Below are 13,460 nucleotides of genomic sequence, written 5' to 3'. Positions count from 1 at the left end.
TTAGCTTCGGAGCAGGTAGCCTTCCTGCCTACAATGTGCTGATGGTTTAGTCTGTTAGCCTCAGAGCAGCTAGCCTTCCTGCCTACAGTCTGTTGATGGTTTATCCTGTTAGCTTCAGAGCTGTTAGCCTTCCTGCCTACAGTCTGATGATGGTCTAGCCTGTTAGCCTCAGAGCAGCTAGCCTTCCTGCCTACAGTCTGTGGATGGTTTATCCTGTTAGCTTCAGAGCTGTTACCCTTTCTGCCTACAGTCTGCTGATGGTTTAGCCTGTTAGCTTCAGAGTAGCTTTCCTTCCTGCTTACAGTCTGTTGATTGTTTAGCCTGTTAGCTTCAGAGCGGCTAGCCTTCCTCTCTACAGTCTGCTGATGGTTTAGCCTTTTAGCTTCAGACCAGTTAGCGTTCCTGCCTACGGTCTGTTGATGGTTTAGCCTGTTAGCTTCAGAGCGGTTAGCCTTCCTGCCTACAGCCTGCTGATGGTTTCGCCTGTTAGCTTCAGAGCAGCTAGTCTTCCTGCCTACAGTCTGTTGATAGTTCAGCCTGTTAGCTTCAGAGCAGCTAGTCTTCCTGTCTACAGTGTGCTGATGGTTTAGTCTGTTAGTCTCAGAGCAGCTAGCCTTCCTGCCTACAGTCTGCTGATGGTTTAGCCTGTTAGCTTCAGAGCAGCTAGCCTTCCTGCGTACAGTCTGCTGATGGTTTAGCCTGTTAGCTTCAGAGCAGCTAGCCTTCATGCCTACAGTCTGCTGATGGTTTAGCCTGTTAGCTTCAGAGCAGCAAGCCATCCTGTCTACAGTCTGCTGATGGTTTAGCCTGTTAGCTTCAGAGCAGCTAGACTTCCTGCCTACAGTCTGCTGATGGTTTAGTGTGTTAGCCTCAGAGCAGTTAGCCTTCCTGTCTACAGTCTGCTGATGGCTTCGCCTGTTGGCTTCATAGCAGCTAGCCTTCCTGCCTACGGTCTGCTGATGGTTTAGCCTGTTAGCGTCAGAGCAGCTAGCCTTCCTGCCTACAGTCTTCTGATGGTTTAGCCTGTTAGTTTCAGAGCAGCTAGTCTTCCTTCCTACAGTCTGATGATGGTTTAGCCTGTTAGCTTCGGAGCAGCTAGTCTTCCTTCCCACAGTCTGATGATGGTTTAGCCTGTTAGCTTCGGAGCAGTTAGCCTTCCTGTCTACAGTCTGCTGATGGCTTAGCCTGTTGGCTTCAGAGCAGCTAGCCTTCCTGCCTACGGTCTGCTGATGGTTTAGCCTGTTAGCGTCAGAGCAGCTAGCCTTCCTGCCTACAGTCTTCTGATGGTTTAGCCTGTTAGTTTCAGAGCAGCTAGTCTTCCTTCCTACAGTCTGATGATGGTTTAGCCTGTTAGCTTCGGAGCAGCTAGCCTTCCTGCCTACAGTCTGCAATAGTTTAGCCTGTTAGTTTCAGAGCAGCTAGTCTTCCTTCCTACAGTCTGATGATGGTTTAGCCTTTTAGCTTCGGAGCAGCTAGCCTTCCTGCCTACAGTCTGCTGATGGTTTAGCCTGCTAGCTTCAGAGCAGGTAGCCTTCCTGCCTACAGTCTGCTGATGGTTTAGTCTGTTAGCCTCAGAGCAGCTAGCCTTCCTGCCAACAGTCTGTTGATGGTTTATCCTGTTAGCTTCAGAGCAGCTAGCCTTCCTGCGTACAGTCTGCTGATGGTTTAGCCTGTTAGCTTCAGAGCAGCTAGCCTTCATGCCTACAGTCTGCTGATGGTTTAGCCTGTTAGCTTCAGAGCAGCAAGCCATCCTGTCTACAGTCTGCTGATGGTTTAGCCTGTTAGCTTCAGAGCAGCTAGCCTTCCTGCCTACAGTCTTCTGATGGTTTAGCCTGTTAGTTTCAGAGCAGCTAGTCTTCCTTCCTACAGTCTGATGATGGTTTAGCCTGTTAGCTTCGGAGCAGCTAGTCTTCCTTCCCACAGTCTGATGATGGTTTAGCCTGTTAGCTTCGGAGCAGTTAGCCTTCCTGTCTACAGTCTGCTGATGGCTTAGCCTGTTGGCTTCAGAGCAGCTAGCCTTCCTGCCTACGGTCTGCTGATGGTTTAGCCTGTTAGTTTCAGAGCAGCTAGTCTTCCTTCCTACAGTCTGATGATGGTTTAGCCTGTTAGCTTCAGAGCGGCTAGCCTTCCTCTCTACAGTCTGCTGATGGTTTAGTCTTTTAGCTTCAGACCAGCTAGCCTTCCAGCCAACAGTCTGTTGATGGTTTAGCCTGTTAGCTTCAGAGCGGTTAGCCTTCCTGCCTACAGCCTGCTGATGGTTTCGCCTGTTAGCTTCAGAGCAGCTAGTCTTCCTGCCTACAGTCTTTTGATAGTTCAGCCTGTTAGCTTCAGAGCAGCTAGTCTTCCTGTCTACAGTGTGCTGATGGTTTAGTCTGTTAGTCTCAGAGGAGCTAGCCTTCCTGCCTACAGTCTGCTGATGGTTTAGCCTGTTAGCTTGAGAGCAGCAAGCCTTCCTGTCTACAGTGTGCTGATGGTTTAGTCAATTAGCCTCAGAGCAGCTAGCCTTCCTGCCTACAGTCTGCTGATGGTTTAGCCTGTTAGCTTCAGAGCCGGTAGCCTTCCTGCCTACAATCTGCTGATGGTTTAGTCTGTTAGCCTCAGAGCAGCTAGCCTTCCTGCCTACAGTCTGTTGATGGTTTATCCTGTTAGCTTCACAGCTGTTAGCCTTCCTGCCTACAGTCTGCTGATGGTTTAGCCTGTTAGCTTCAGAGTTGCTTTCCTTCCTGCTTACAGTGTGATGATGGTTTAGCCTGTTAGCTTCGGAGCAGGTAGCCTTCCTGCCTACAATGTGCTGATGGTTTAGTCTGTTAGCCTCAGAGCAGCTAGCCTTCCTGCCTACAGTCTGTTGATGGTTTATCCGGTTAGCTTCAGAGCTGTTAGCCTTCCTGCCTACAGTCTGCTGATGGTTTAGCCTGTTAGCTTCAGAGCAGGTAGCCTTCCTGCCTACAATCTTCTGATGGTTTAGTCTGTCAGCCTCTGAGCAGCTAGCCTTCTTGCTTACAGTCTGTTGATGGTTTATCCTGTTAGCTTCAGAGCTGTTTGCCTTCCTGCCTAGAGTCTGCTGATGGTTTAGCCTGTTAGCTTCAGAGTAGCTTTCCTTCCTGCTTACAGTGTGATGATGGCTTAGCCTGTTAGCTTCACAGCAGCTAGCCTTCCTGTCTACAGTCTGCTGATGGTTTAGCCTGTTAGCTTCAGAGCAGGTAGCCTTCCTGCCTACAATCTGCTGATGGTTTAGTCTGTTAGCCTCAGAGCAGCTAGCCTTCCTTCCTACAGTCTGTTGATGGTTTATCCTGTTAGCTTCAGAGCTGTTAGCCTTCCTGCCTACAGTCTGCTGATGGTTTAGCCTGTTAGCTTCAGAGTAGCTTTCCTTCCTGCTTACAGTATGATGATGGCTTAGCCTGTTAGCTTCACAGCAGCTAGCCTTCCTACCTACAGTCCGCAAATGGTTTAGCCTGTTAGCCTCAGAGCAGCTAGCCTTGCTGCCTACAGTCTGCTGATGGTTTAGCCTGTTAGCTTCAGAGCAGCTAGCCTTCCTACCTACAGTCTGCTGATCATTTAGCCTGTTAGCTTCAGAGCAGCTAGTCTTCCTGCCTACAGTCTGTTGATTGTTTAGCCTGTTAGCTTCAGAGCAGCTAGCCTTCCTCTCTACAGTCTGCTGATGGTTTAGCCTTTTAGCTTCAGACCAGCTAGCCTTCCTGCCAACAGTCTGTTGATGGTTTAGCCTGTTAGCTTCAGAGCGGTTAGCCTTCCTGCCTACAGCCTGCTGATGGTTTCGCCTGTTAGCTTCAGAGCAGCTAGTCTTCCTGCCTACAGTCTTTTGATAGTTCAGCCTGTTAGCTTCAGAGCAGCTAGTCTTCCTGTCTACAGTGTGCTGATGGTTTAGTCTGTTAGTCTCAGAGCAGCTAGCCTTCCTGCCTACAGTCTGCTGATGGTTTAGCCTGTTAGCTTGAGAGCAGCAAGCCTTCCTGTCTACAGTGTGCTGATGGTTTAGTCAATTAGCCTCAGAGCAGCTAGCCTTCCTGCCTACAGTCTGCTGATGGTTTAGCCTGTTAGCTTCAGAGCCGGTAGCCTTCCTGCCTACAATCTGCTGATGGTTTAGTCTGTTAGCCTCAGAGCAGCTAGCCTTCCTGCCTACAGTCTGTTGATGGTTTATCCTGTTAGCTTCACAGCTGTTAGCCTTCCTGCCTACAGTCTGCTGATGGTTTAGCCTGTTAGCTTCAGAGTTGCTTTCCTTCCTGCTTACAGTGTGATGATGGTTTAGCCTGTTAGCTTCAGAGCAGGTAGCCTTCCTGCCTACAATGTGCTGATGGTTTAGTCTGTTAGCCTCAGAGCAGCTAGCCTTCCTGCCTACAGTCTGTTGATGGTTTATCCTGTTAGCTTCAGAGCTGTTAGCCTTCCTGCCTACAGTCTGCTGATGGTTTAGCCTGTTAGCTTCAGAGCAGGTAGCCTTCCTGCCTGCAATCTGCTGATGGTTTAGTCTGTCAGCCTCTGAGCAGCTAGCCTTCCTGCTTACAGTCTGTTGATGGTTTATCCTGTTAGCTTCAGAGCTGTTTGCCTTCCTGCCTACAGTCTGCTGATGGTTTAGCCTGTTAGCTTCAGAGTAGCTTTCCTTCCTGCTTACAGTATGATGATGGCTTAGCCTGTTAGCTTCACAGCAGCTTGCCTTCCTACCTACAGTCCGCTAATGGTTTAGCCTGTTAGCCTCAGAGCAGCTAGCCTTGCTGCCTACAGTCTGCTGATGGTTTAGCCTGTTAGCTTCAGAGCAGCTAGCCTTCCTACCTACAGTCTGCTGATCATTTAGCCTGTTAGCTTCAGAGCAGCTAGTCTTCCTGCCTACAGTCTGTTGATAGTTCAGCCTGTTAGCTTCAGAGCAGCTAGTCTTCCTGCCTACAGTGTGCTGATGGTTTAGCCTGTTAGCCTCAGAACATCTAGCCTTCCTGCCTACAGTCTGTTGATGGTTTATCCTGTTAGCTTCACAGCTGTTAGCCTTCCTGCCTACAGTCTGCTGATGGTTTAGCCTGTTAGCTTCAGAGTTGCTTTCCTTCCTGCTTACAGTGTGATGATGGTTTAGCCTTTTAGCTTCAGAGCGGCTAGCCTTCCTACCTACAGTCTGCTGATGGTTTAGCCTTTTAGCTTCAGAGCAGGTAGCCTTCCTGCCTACAGTCTGCTGATGGTTTAGCCTGTTAGCTTCAGAGCAGCAAGCCTTCCTGTCTACAGTGTGCTGATGGTTTAGTCTGTTAGCCTCAGAGCAGCTAGCCTTCCTGCCTACAGTCTGCTGATGGTTTAGCCTGTTAGCTTCAGAGCCGGTAGCCTTCCTGCCTACAATCTGCTGATGGTTTAGTCTGTTAGCCTCAGAGCAGCTAGCCTTCCTGCCTACAGTCTGTTGATGGTTTATCCTGTTAGCTTCACAGCTGTTAGCCTTCCTGCCTACAGTCTACTGATGGTTTAGCCTGTTAGCTTCAGAGTTGCTTTCCTTCCTGCTTACAGTGTGATGATGGTTTAGCCTTTTAGCTTCAGAGCAGGTAGCCTTCCTGCCTACAATGTGCTGATGGTTTAGTCTGTTAGCCTCAGAGCAGCTAGCCTTCCTGCCTACAGTCTGTTGATGGTTTATCCTGTTAGCTTTAGAGCTGTTAGCCTTCCTGCCTACCGTCTGCTGATGGTTTAGCCTTTTAGCTTCAGAGTAGCTTTCCTTCCTGCTTACAGTGTGATGATGGCTTAGCCTGTTAGCTTCAGAGCGTCTAGCCTTCCTACCTACAGTCTGCTGATGGTTTAGCCTTTTAGCTTCAGAGCAGGTAGCCTTCCTGCCTACAGTCTGCTGATGGTTTAGCCTGTTAGCCTCAGAGCAGGTAGCCTTCCTGCCTACAATGTGCTGATGGTTTAGTCTGTTAGCCTCAGAGCAGCTAGCCTTCCTGCCTACAGTCTGTTGATGGTTTAGCCTGTTAGCTTCAGAGCAGGTAGCCTTCCTGCCTACAATCTGCTGATGGTTTAGTCTGTCAGCCTCAGAGCAGCTAGCCTTCCTGCCTACAGTCTGTTGATGGTTTATCCTGTTAGCTTCAGAGCAGGTAGCCTTCCTGCCTACAGTCTGCTGATGGTTTAGTCTGTCAGCCTCAGAGCAGCTAGCCTTCCTGCCTACAGTCTGTTGATGTTTTAGCCTCAGAGCAGCTTGCCTTCCTGCCTACAGTCTGCTGATGGTTTATCCTGTTAGCTTCAGAGTAGCTTTCCTTCCTGCTTACAGTGTGATGATGGCTTAGCCTGTTAGCTTCAGAGCAGCTAGCCTTCCTACCTACAGTCTGCTGATGGTTTATCCTGTTAGCTTCAGAGCTGTTAGCCTTCCTACCTACAGTCTGCTGATGGTTTAGCCCGTTAGCTTCAGAGTAGCTTTCTTTCCTGCTTACAGTGTGATGATGGCTTAGCCTGTTAGCTTCAGAGCAGCTAGCCTTCCTCTCTACAGTCTGCTGATGGTTTAGCTTGTTGGCTTCAGAGCAGCTAGCCTTCCTGCCTACAGTCTGTTGATGGTTTAGCCTTTTAGCCTCAGAGCAGCTTGCTTTCCTGCCTACAGTCTGCTGATGGTTTAGCCTTTTAGCCTCAGAGCAGCTTTCCTTCCTGCCTACAGTCTGCTGATGGTTTAGTCTGTTAGCCTCAGAGCAGCTAGCCTTCCTGCCTAGTCTGTTGATGGTTTAGCCTGTTAGCTTCAGAGCAGCTTGCCTTCCTCTCTACAGTCTGCTGAGGGTTTAGCCTGTTAGCCTCAGAGCAGCTAGCCTTCCTGCCTACAGTCTGCTGATGGTTTAGCCTGTTAGCTTCAGAGCCGGTAGCCTTCCTGCCTACAATCTGCTGATGGTTTAGTCTGTTAGCCTCAGAGCAGCTAGCCTTCCTGCCTACAGTCTGTTGATGGTTTATCCTGTTAGCTTCACAGCTGTTAGCCTTCCTGCCTACAGTCTACTGATGGTTTAGCCTGTTAGCTTCAGAGTTGCTTTCCTTCCTGCTTACAGTGTGATGATGGTTTAGCCTTTTAGCTTCAGAGCAGGTAGCCTTCCTGCCTACAATGTGCTGATGGTTTAGTCTGTTAGCCTCAGAGCAGCTAGCCTTCCTGCCTACAGTCTGTTGATGGTTTATCCTGTTAGCTTTAGAGCTGTTAGCCTTCCTGCCTACCGTCTGCTGATGGTTTAGCCTGTTAGCTTCAGAGTAGATTTCCTTCCTGCTTACAGTGTGATGATGGCTTAGCCTGTTAGCTTCAGAGCGGCTAGCCTTCCTACCTACAGTCTGCTGATGGTTTAGCCTTTTAGCTTCAGAGCAGGTAGCCTTCCTGCGTACAGTCTGCTGATGGTTTAGCCTGTTAGCCTCAGAGCAGGTAGCCTTCCTGCCTACAATGTGCTGATGGTTTAGTCTGTTAGCCTCAGAGCAGCTAGCCTTCCTGCCTACAGTCTGTTGATGGTTTATCCTGTTAGCTTCAGAGCTGTTAGCCTTCCTGCCTACAGTCTGCTGATGGTTTAGCCTGTTAGCTTCAGAGTAGCTTTCCTTCCTGCTTACAGTGTGATGATGGCTTAGCCTGTTAGCTTCAGAGCACGTAGCCTTCCTGCCTACAATGTGCTGATGGTTTAGTCTGTTAGCCTCAGAGCAGCTAGCCTTCCTGCCTACAGTCTGCTGATGGTTTAGCCTGTTAGCTTCAGAGTAGCTTTCCTTCCTGCTTACAGTGTGATGATGGTTTAGCCTGTTAGCTTCACAGCAGCTAGCCTTCCTGTCTACAGTGTGCTGATGGTTTAGTCTGTTAGCCTCAGAGCAGCTAGCCTTCCTGCCTACAGTCTGCTGATGGTTTAGCCTGTTAGCTTCAGAGCAGGTAGCCTTCCTGCCTACAATCTGCTGATGGTTTAGTCTGTTAGCCTCAGAGCAGCTAGCCTTCCTGCCTACAGTCTGTTGATGGTTTATCCTGTTAGCTTCAGAGCTGTTAGCCTTCCTGCCTACAGTCTGCTGATGGTTTAGCCTTTTAGCTTCAGAGTAGCTTTCCTTCCTGCTTACAGTGTGATGATGGCTTAGCCTGTTAGCTTCAGAGCAGCTAGCCTTCCTACCTACAGTCTGCTGATGGTTTATCCTGTTAGCTTCAGAGCTGTTAGCCTTCCTGCCTACAGTCTGCTGATGGTTTAGCCTATTAGCTTCAGAGAAGCTTTCTTTCCTGCTTACAGTGTGATGATGGCTTAGCCTGTTAGCTTCAGAGCGGCTAGCCTTCCTACCTACAGTCTGCTGTTGGTTTAGCCTGTTAGCTTCAGAGCAGGTAGCCTTCCTGCCTACAGTCTGTTGATGGTTTATCCTGTTAGCTTCAGAGCTGTTTGCCTTCCTGCCTACAGTCTGCTGATGGTTTAGCCTGTTAGCTTCAGAGTAGCTTTCCTTCCTGCTTACAGTGTGATGATGGCTTAGCCTGTTAGCTTCACAGCAGCTAGCCTTCATGTCTACAGTGTGCTGATGGTTTAGTCTGTTAGCCTCAGAGCAGCTAGCCTTCCTGCCTACAGTCTGCTGATGGTTTAGCCTGTTAGCTTCAGAGCAGCTAGCCTTCCTGCCTACAGTCTGCTGATGGTTTAGCCTGTTAGCTTCAGAGCAGGTAGCCTTCCTGCCTACAATCTGCTGATAGTTTAGTCTGTTAGCCTCAGAGCAGCTAGCATTCCTTCCTACAGTCTGTTGATGGTTTATCCTGTTAGCTTCAGAGCTGTTAGCCTTCCTTCCTACAGTCTGCTGATGGTTTAGCCTGTTAGCTTCAGAGTAGCTTTCCTTCCTGCTTACAGTGTGATGATGGCTTAGCCTGTTAGCTTCACAGCAGCTAGCCTTCCTACCTACAGTCCGCTAATGGTTTAGCCTGTTAGCCTCAGAGCAGCTAGCCTTCCTGCCTACAGTCTGTTGATGGTTTAGCCTGTTAGCCTCAGAGCAGCTAGCCTTCCTGCCTACAGTCTGCTGATGGTTTAGCCTGTTAAACTCAGAGCAGCTAGCCTTCCTGACTACACTCTGCTGATGGTTTAGCCTGTTAGCTTGAGAGCAGCTAGCCTTCCTGCCTACAGTCTGCTGATGGTTTAGCCTGTTAGCCTCAGAGCAGCTAGCCTTCCTGCCTACAGTTTGCTGATGGTTTAGCCTGTTAGCCTCAGAGCAGCTAGCCTTCCTGCCTACAGTTTGCTGATGGTTTAGCCTGTTAGCCTCGGAGCAGCTAGCAGCTAGCCTTCCTGCCTTCAGTCTGCTGAGGGTTTAGCCTTTTAGCTTCAGAGCAGCTAGCCTTCCAGCCTACCGTCTGCTGATGGTTTAGCCTGTTAGCTTAAGAGCGGCTAGCCTTCCTGCCTACAGTCTGCTAATGGTTTAGCCTGTTAGCCTCAGAGCAGCTAGCCTTCCTGCCTACAGTCTGTTGATGGTTTAGCCTGTTAGCCTCGGAGCACCTAGCAGCTAGCCTTCCTGCCTGCAGTCTGCTGATGGTTTAGCCATTTAGCTTCAGAGTAGCTTTCCTTCCTGCTTACAGTGTGATGATGGTTTAGTCTGTTAGCCTCAGAGCAGCTAGCCTTCCTGCCTACAGTCTGTTGATGGTTTAGCCTGTTAGCCTCGGAGCACCTAGCTGTTAGCCTTCCTGCCTACAGTCTGCTGATGGTTTAGCCTGTTAGCTTCAGAGTTGCGTTCCTTCCTGCTTACAGTGTGATGATGGCTTAGCCTGTTAGCTTCACAGCAGCTAGCCTTCCTGTCTACAGTGTGCTGATGGTTTAGCCTTTTAGCTTCAGAGCAGGTAGCCTTCCTGCCTACAGTCTGCTGATGGTTTAGCCTGTTAGCTTCAGAGCAGGTAGCCTTCCTGCCTACAATCTGCTGATGGTTTAGTCTGTTAGCCTCAGAGCAGCTAGCCTTCCTGCCTACAGTCTGCTGATGGTTTATCCTGTTAGCTTCAGAGCTGTTAGCCTTCCTGCCTACAGTCTGCTGATGGTTTAGCCTTTTAGCTTCAGAGTAGCTTTCCTTCCTGCTTACAGTATGATGATGGTTTAGCCTGTTAGCTTCAGAGTTGCTTTCCTTCCTGCTTACAGTGTGATGATGGTTTAGCCTTTTAGCTTCAGAGCGGCTAGCCTTCCTACCTACAGTCTGCTGATGGTTTAGCCTTTTAGCTTCAGAGCAGGTAGCCTTCCTGCCTACAGTCTGCTGATGGTTTAGCCTGTTAGCTTCAGAGCAGCAAGCCTTCCTGTCTACAGTGTGCTGATGGTTTAGTCTGTTAGCCTCAGAGCAGCTAGCCTTCCTGCCTACAGTCTGCTGATGGTTTAGCCTTTTAGCTTCATAGCCGGTAGCCTTCCTGCCTACAATCTGCTGATGTTTTAGTCTGTTAGCCTCAGAGCAGCTAGCCTTCCTGCCTACAGTCTGTTGATGGTTTATCCTGTTAGCTTCACAGCTGTTAGCCTTCCTGCCTACAGTCTACTGATGGTTTAGCCTGTTAGCTTCAGAGTTGCTTTCCTTCCTGCTTACAGTGTGATGATGGTTTAGCCTTTTAGCTTCAGAGCAGGTAGCCTTCCTGCCTACAATGTGCTGATGGTTTAGTCTGTTAGCCTCAGAGCAGCTAGCCTTCCTGCCTACAGTCTGTTGATGGTTTATCCTGTTAGCTTTAGAGCTGTTAGCCTTCCTGCCTACCGTCTGCTGATGGTTTAGCCTGTTAGCTTCAGAGTAGCTTTCCTTCCTGCTTACAGTGTGATGATGGCTTAGCCTGTTAGCTTCAGAGCGGCTAGCCTTCCTACCTACAGTCTGCTGATGGTTTAGCCTTTTAGCTTCAGAGCAGGTAGCCTTCCTGCCTACAGTCTGCTGATGGTTTAGCCTGTTAGCCTCAGAGCAGCTAGCCTTCCTGCCTACAGTCTGCTGATGGTTTAGCCTGTTAGCCTCAGAGCAGCTAGCCTTCCTGCCTACAGTCTGTTGATGGTTTATCCTGTTAGCTTCACAGCTTTTAGCCTTCCTGCCTACAGTCTGCTGATGGTTTAGCCTGTTAGCTTCAGAGCAGGGAGCCTTCCTGCCTACAATCTGCTGATGGTTTAGTCTGTCAGCCTCAGAGCAGCTAGCCTTCCTGCCTACAGTCTGTTGATGGTTTATCCTGTTAGCTTCAGAGCAGGTAGCCTTCCTGCCTACAATGTGCTGATGGTTTAGTCTGTCAGCCTCAGAGCAGCTAGCCTTCCTGCCTACAGTCTGTTGATGGTTTATCCTGTTAGCTTCAGAGCTGTTTGCCTTCCTGCCTACAGTCTGCTGATGGTTTAGCCTGTTAGCCTCAGAGCAGCTAGCCTTCCTGCCTACAGTTTGCTGATGGTTTAGCCTGTTAGCCTCGGAGCAGCTAGCAGCTAGCCTTCCTGCCTTCAGTCTGCTGAGGGTTTAGCCTTTTAGCTTCAGAGCAGCTAGCCTTCCAGCCTACCGTCTGCTGATGGTTTAGCCTGTTAGCTTCAGAGCGGCTAGCCTTCCTGCCTACAGTCCGCTAATGGTTTAGCCTGTTAGCCTCAAAGCAGCTAGCCTTCCTGCCAACAATCTGCTGATGGTTTAGTCTGTTAGCCTCAGAGCAGCTAGCCTTCCTGCCTACAGTCTGTTGATGGTTTAGCCTGTTAGCCTCGGAGCACCTAGCAGCTAGCCTTCCTGCCTGCAGTCTGCTGATGGTTTAGCCTGTTAGCTTCAGAGTAGCTTTCCTTCCTGCTTACAGTGTGATGATGGCTTAGCCTGTTAGCTTCACAGCAGCTAGCCTTCCTATCTACAGTGTGCTGATGGTTTAGTCTGTTAGCCTCAGAGCAGCTAGCCTTCCTGCCTACAGTCTGCTGATGGTTTAGCCTGTTAGCTTCAGAGCAGCTAGCCTTCCTGCCTACAATCTGCTGATGGTTTAGTCTGTTAGCCTCAGAGCAGCTAGCCTTCCTGCCTACAGTCTGTTGATGGTTTATCCTGTTAGCTTCAGAGCTGTTAGCCTTCCTGCCTACAGTCTGCTGATGGTTTAGCCTTTTAGCTTGAGAGTAGCTTTCTTTCCTGCTTACAGTATGATGATGGCTTAGCCTGTTAGCTTCACAGCAGCTAGCCTTCCTACCTACAGTCCGCTAATGGTTTAGCCTGTTAGCCTCAGAGCAGCTAGCCTTGCTGCCTACAGTCTGCTGATGGTTTAGCCTGTTAGCTTCAGAGCAGCTAGCCTTCCTACCTACAGTCTGCTGATCATTTAGCCTGTTAGCTTCAGAGCAGCTAGTCTTCCTGCCTACAGTCTGTTGATAGTTCAGCCTGTTAGCTTCAGAGCAGCTAGTCTTCCTGTCTACAGTGTGCTGATGGTTTAGCCTGTTAGCCTCAGAACATCTAGCCTTCCTGCCTACAGTCTGTTGATGGTTTAGCCTTTTAGCTTCAGAGCAGCTAGCCTTCCTGCCTACAGTCTGTTGATGGTTTATCCTGTTAGCTTCACAGCTGTTAGCCTTCCTGCCTACAGTCTGCTGATGGTTTAGCCTGTTAGCTTCAGAGTTGCTTTCCTTCCTGCTTACAGTGTGATGATGGTTTAGCCTTTTAGCTTCAGAGCGGCTAGCCTTCCTACCTACAGTCTGCTGATGGTTTAGCCTTTTAGCTTCAGAGCAGGTAGCCTTCCTGCCTACAGTCTGCTGATGGTTTAGCCTGTTAGCTTCAGAGCAGCAAGCCTTCCTGTCTACAGTGTGCTGATGGTTTAGTCTGTTAGCCTCAGAGCAGCTAGCCTTCCTGCCTACAGTCTGCTGATGGTTTAGCCTGTTAGCTTCAGAGCCGGTAGCCTTCCTGCCTACAATCTGCTGATGTTTTAGTCTGTTAGCCTCAGAGCAGCTAGCCTTCCTGCCTACAGTCTGTTGATGGTTTATCCTGTTAGCTTCACAGCTGTTAGCCTTCCTGCCTACAGTCTACTGATGGTTTAGCCTGTTAGCTTCAGAGTTGCTTTCCTTCCTGCTTACAGTGTGATGATGGTTTAGCCTTTTAGCTTCAGAGCAGGTAGCCTTCCTGCCTACAATGTGCTGATGGTTTAGTCTGTTAGCCTCAGAGCAGCTAGCCTTCCTGCCTACAGTCTGTTGATGGTTTATCCTGTTAGCTTTAGAGCTGTTAGCCTTCCTGCCTACCGTCTGCTGATGGTTTAGCCTGTTAGCTTCAGAGTAGCTTTCCTTCCTGCTTACAGTGTGATGATGGCTTAGCCTGTTAGCTTCAGAGCGGCTAGCCTTCCTACCTACAATCTGCTGATGGTTTAGCCTTTTAGCTTCAGAGCAGGTAGCCTTCCTGCCTACAGTCTGCTGATGGTTTAGCCTGTTAGCCTCAGAGCAGCTAGCCTTCCTGCCTACAGTCTGCTGATGGTTTAGCCTGTTAGCCTCAGAGCAGCTAGCCTTCCTGCCTACAGTCTGTTGATGGTTTATCCTGTTAGCTTCACAGCTTTTAGCCTTCCTGCCTACAGTCTGCTGATGGTTTAGCCTGTTAGCTTCAGAGTAGCTTTCCTTCCTGCTTACAGTGTGATGATG

At 49.4% G+C, this 13,460-nt stretch overlaps 1 protein-coding gene across 1 annotated transcript in view; it reads left to right on the top strand.

Annotated features, from left to right (window-relative positions):
• Nucleotides 1-12,691: 12,691 nt before the first annotated feature.
• The window catches only part of abhd17c (abhydrolase domain containing 17C, depalmitoylase), a 32,545-nt gene continuing 31,776 nt past the window's right edge, over nucleotides 12,692-13,460 (top strand). Inside the window, exon 1 of the mRNA XM_079239643.1 lies at nucleotides 12,692-12,729. The gene's annotated coding sequence lies outside the window, so the exon portion shown is untranslated. The remainder of the gene's footprint in view (nucleotides 12,730-13,460) is intronic.

Source organism: Telmatherina bonti (genome assembly GCF_933228915.1).
Source record: "Telmatherina bonti genome assembly, chromosome: 1".
In the NCBI taxonomy this organism is placed as follows: Eukaryota; Metazoa; Chordata; class Actinopteri; order Atheriniformes; family Telmatherinidae; genus Telmatherina; species Telmatherina bonti.
Note: the sequence above shows the minus strand (reverse complement) of the source record. Positions and strands in the feature narration are given on the sequence as shown.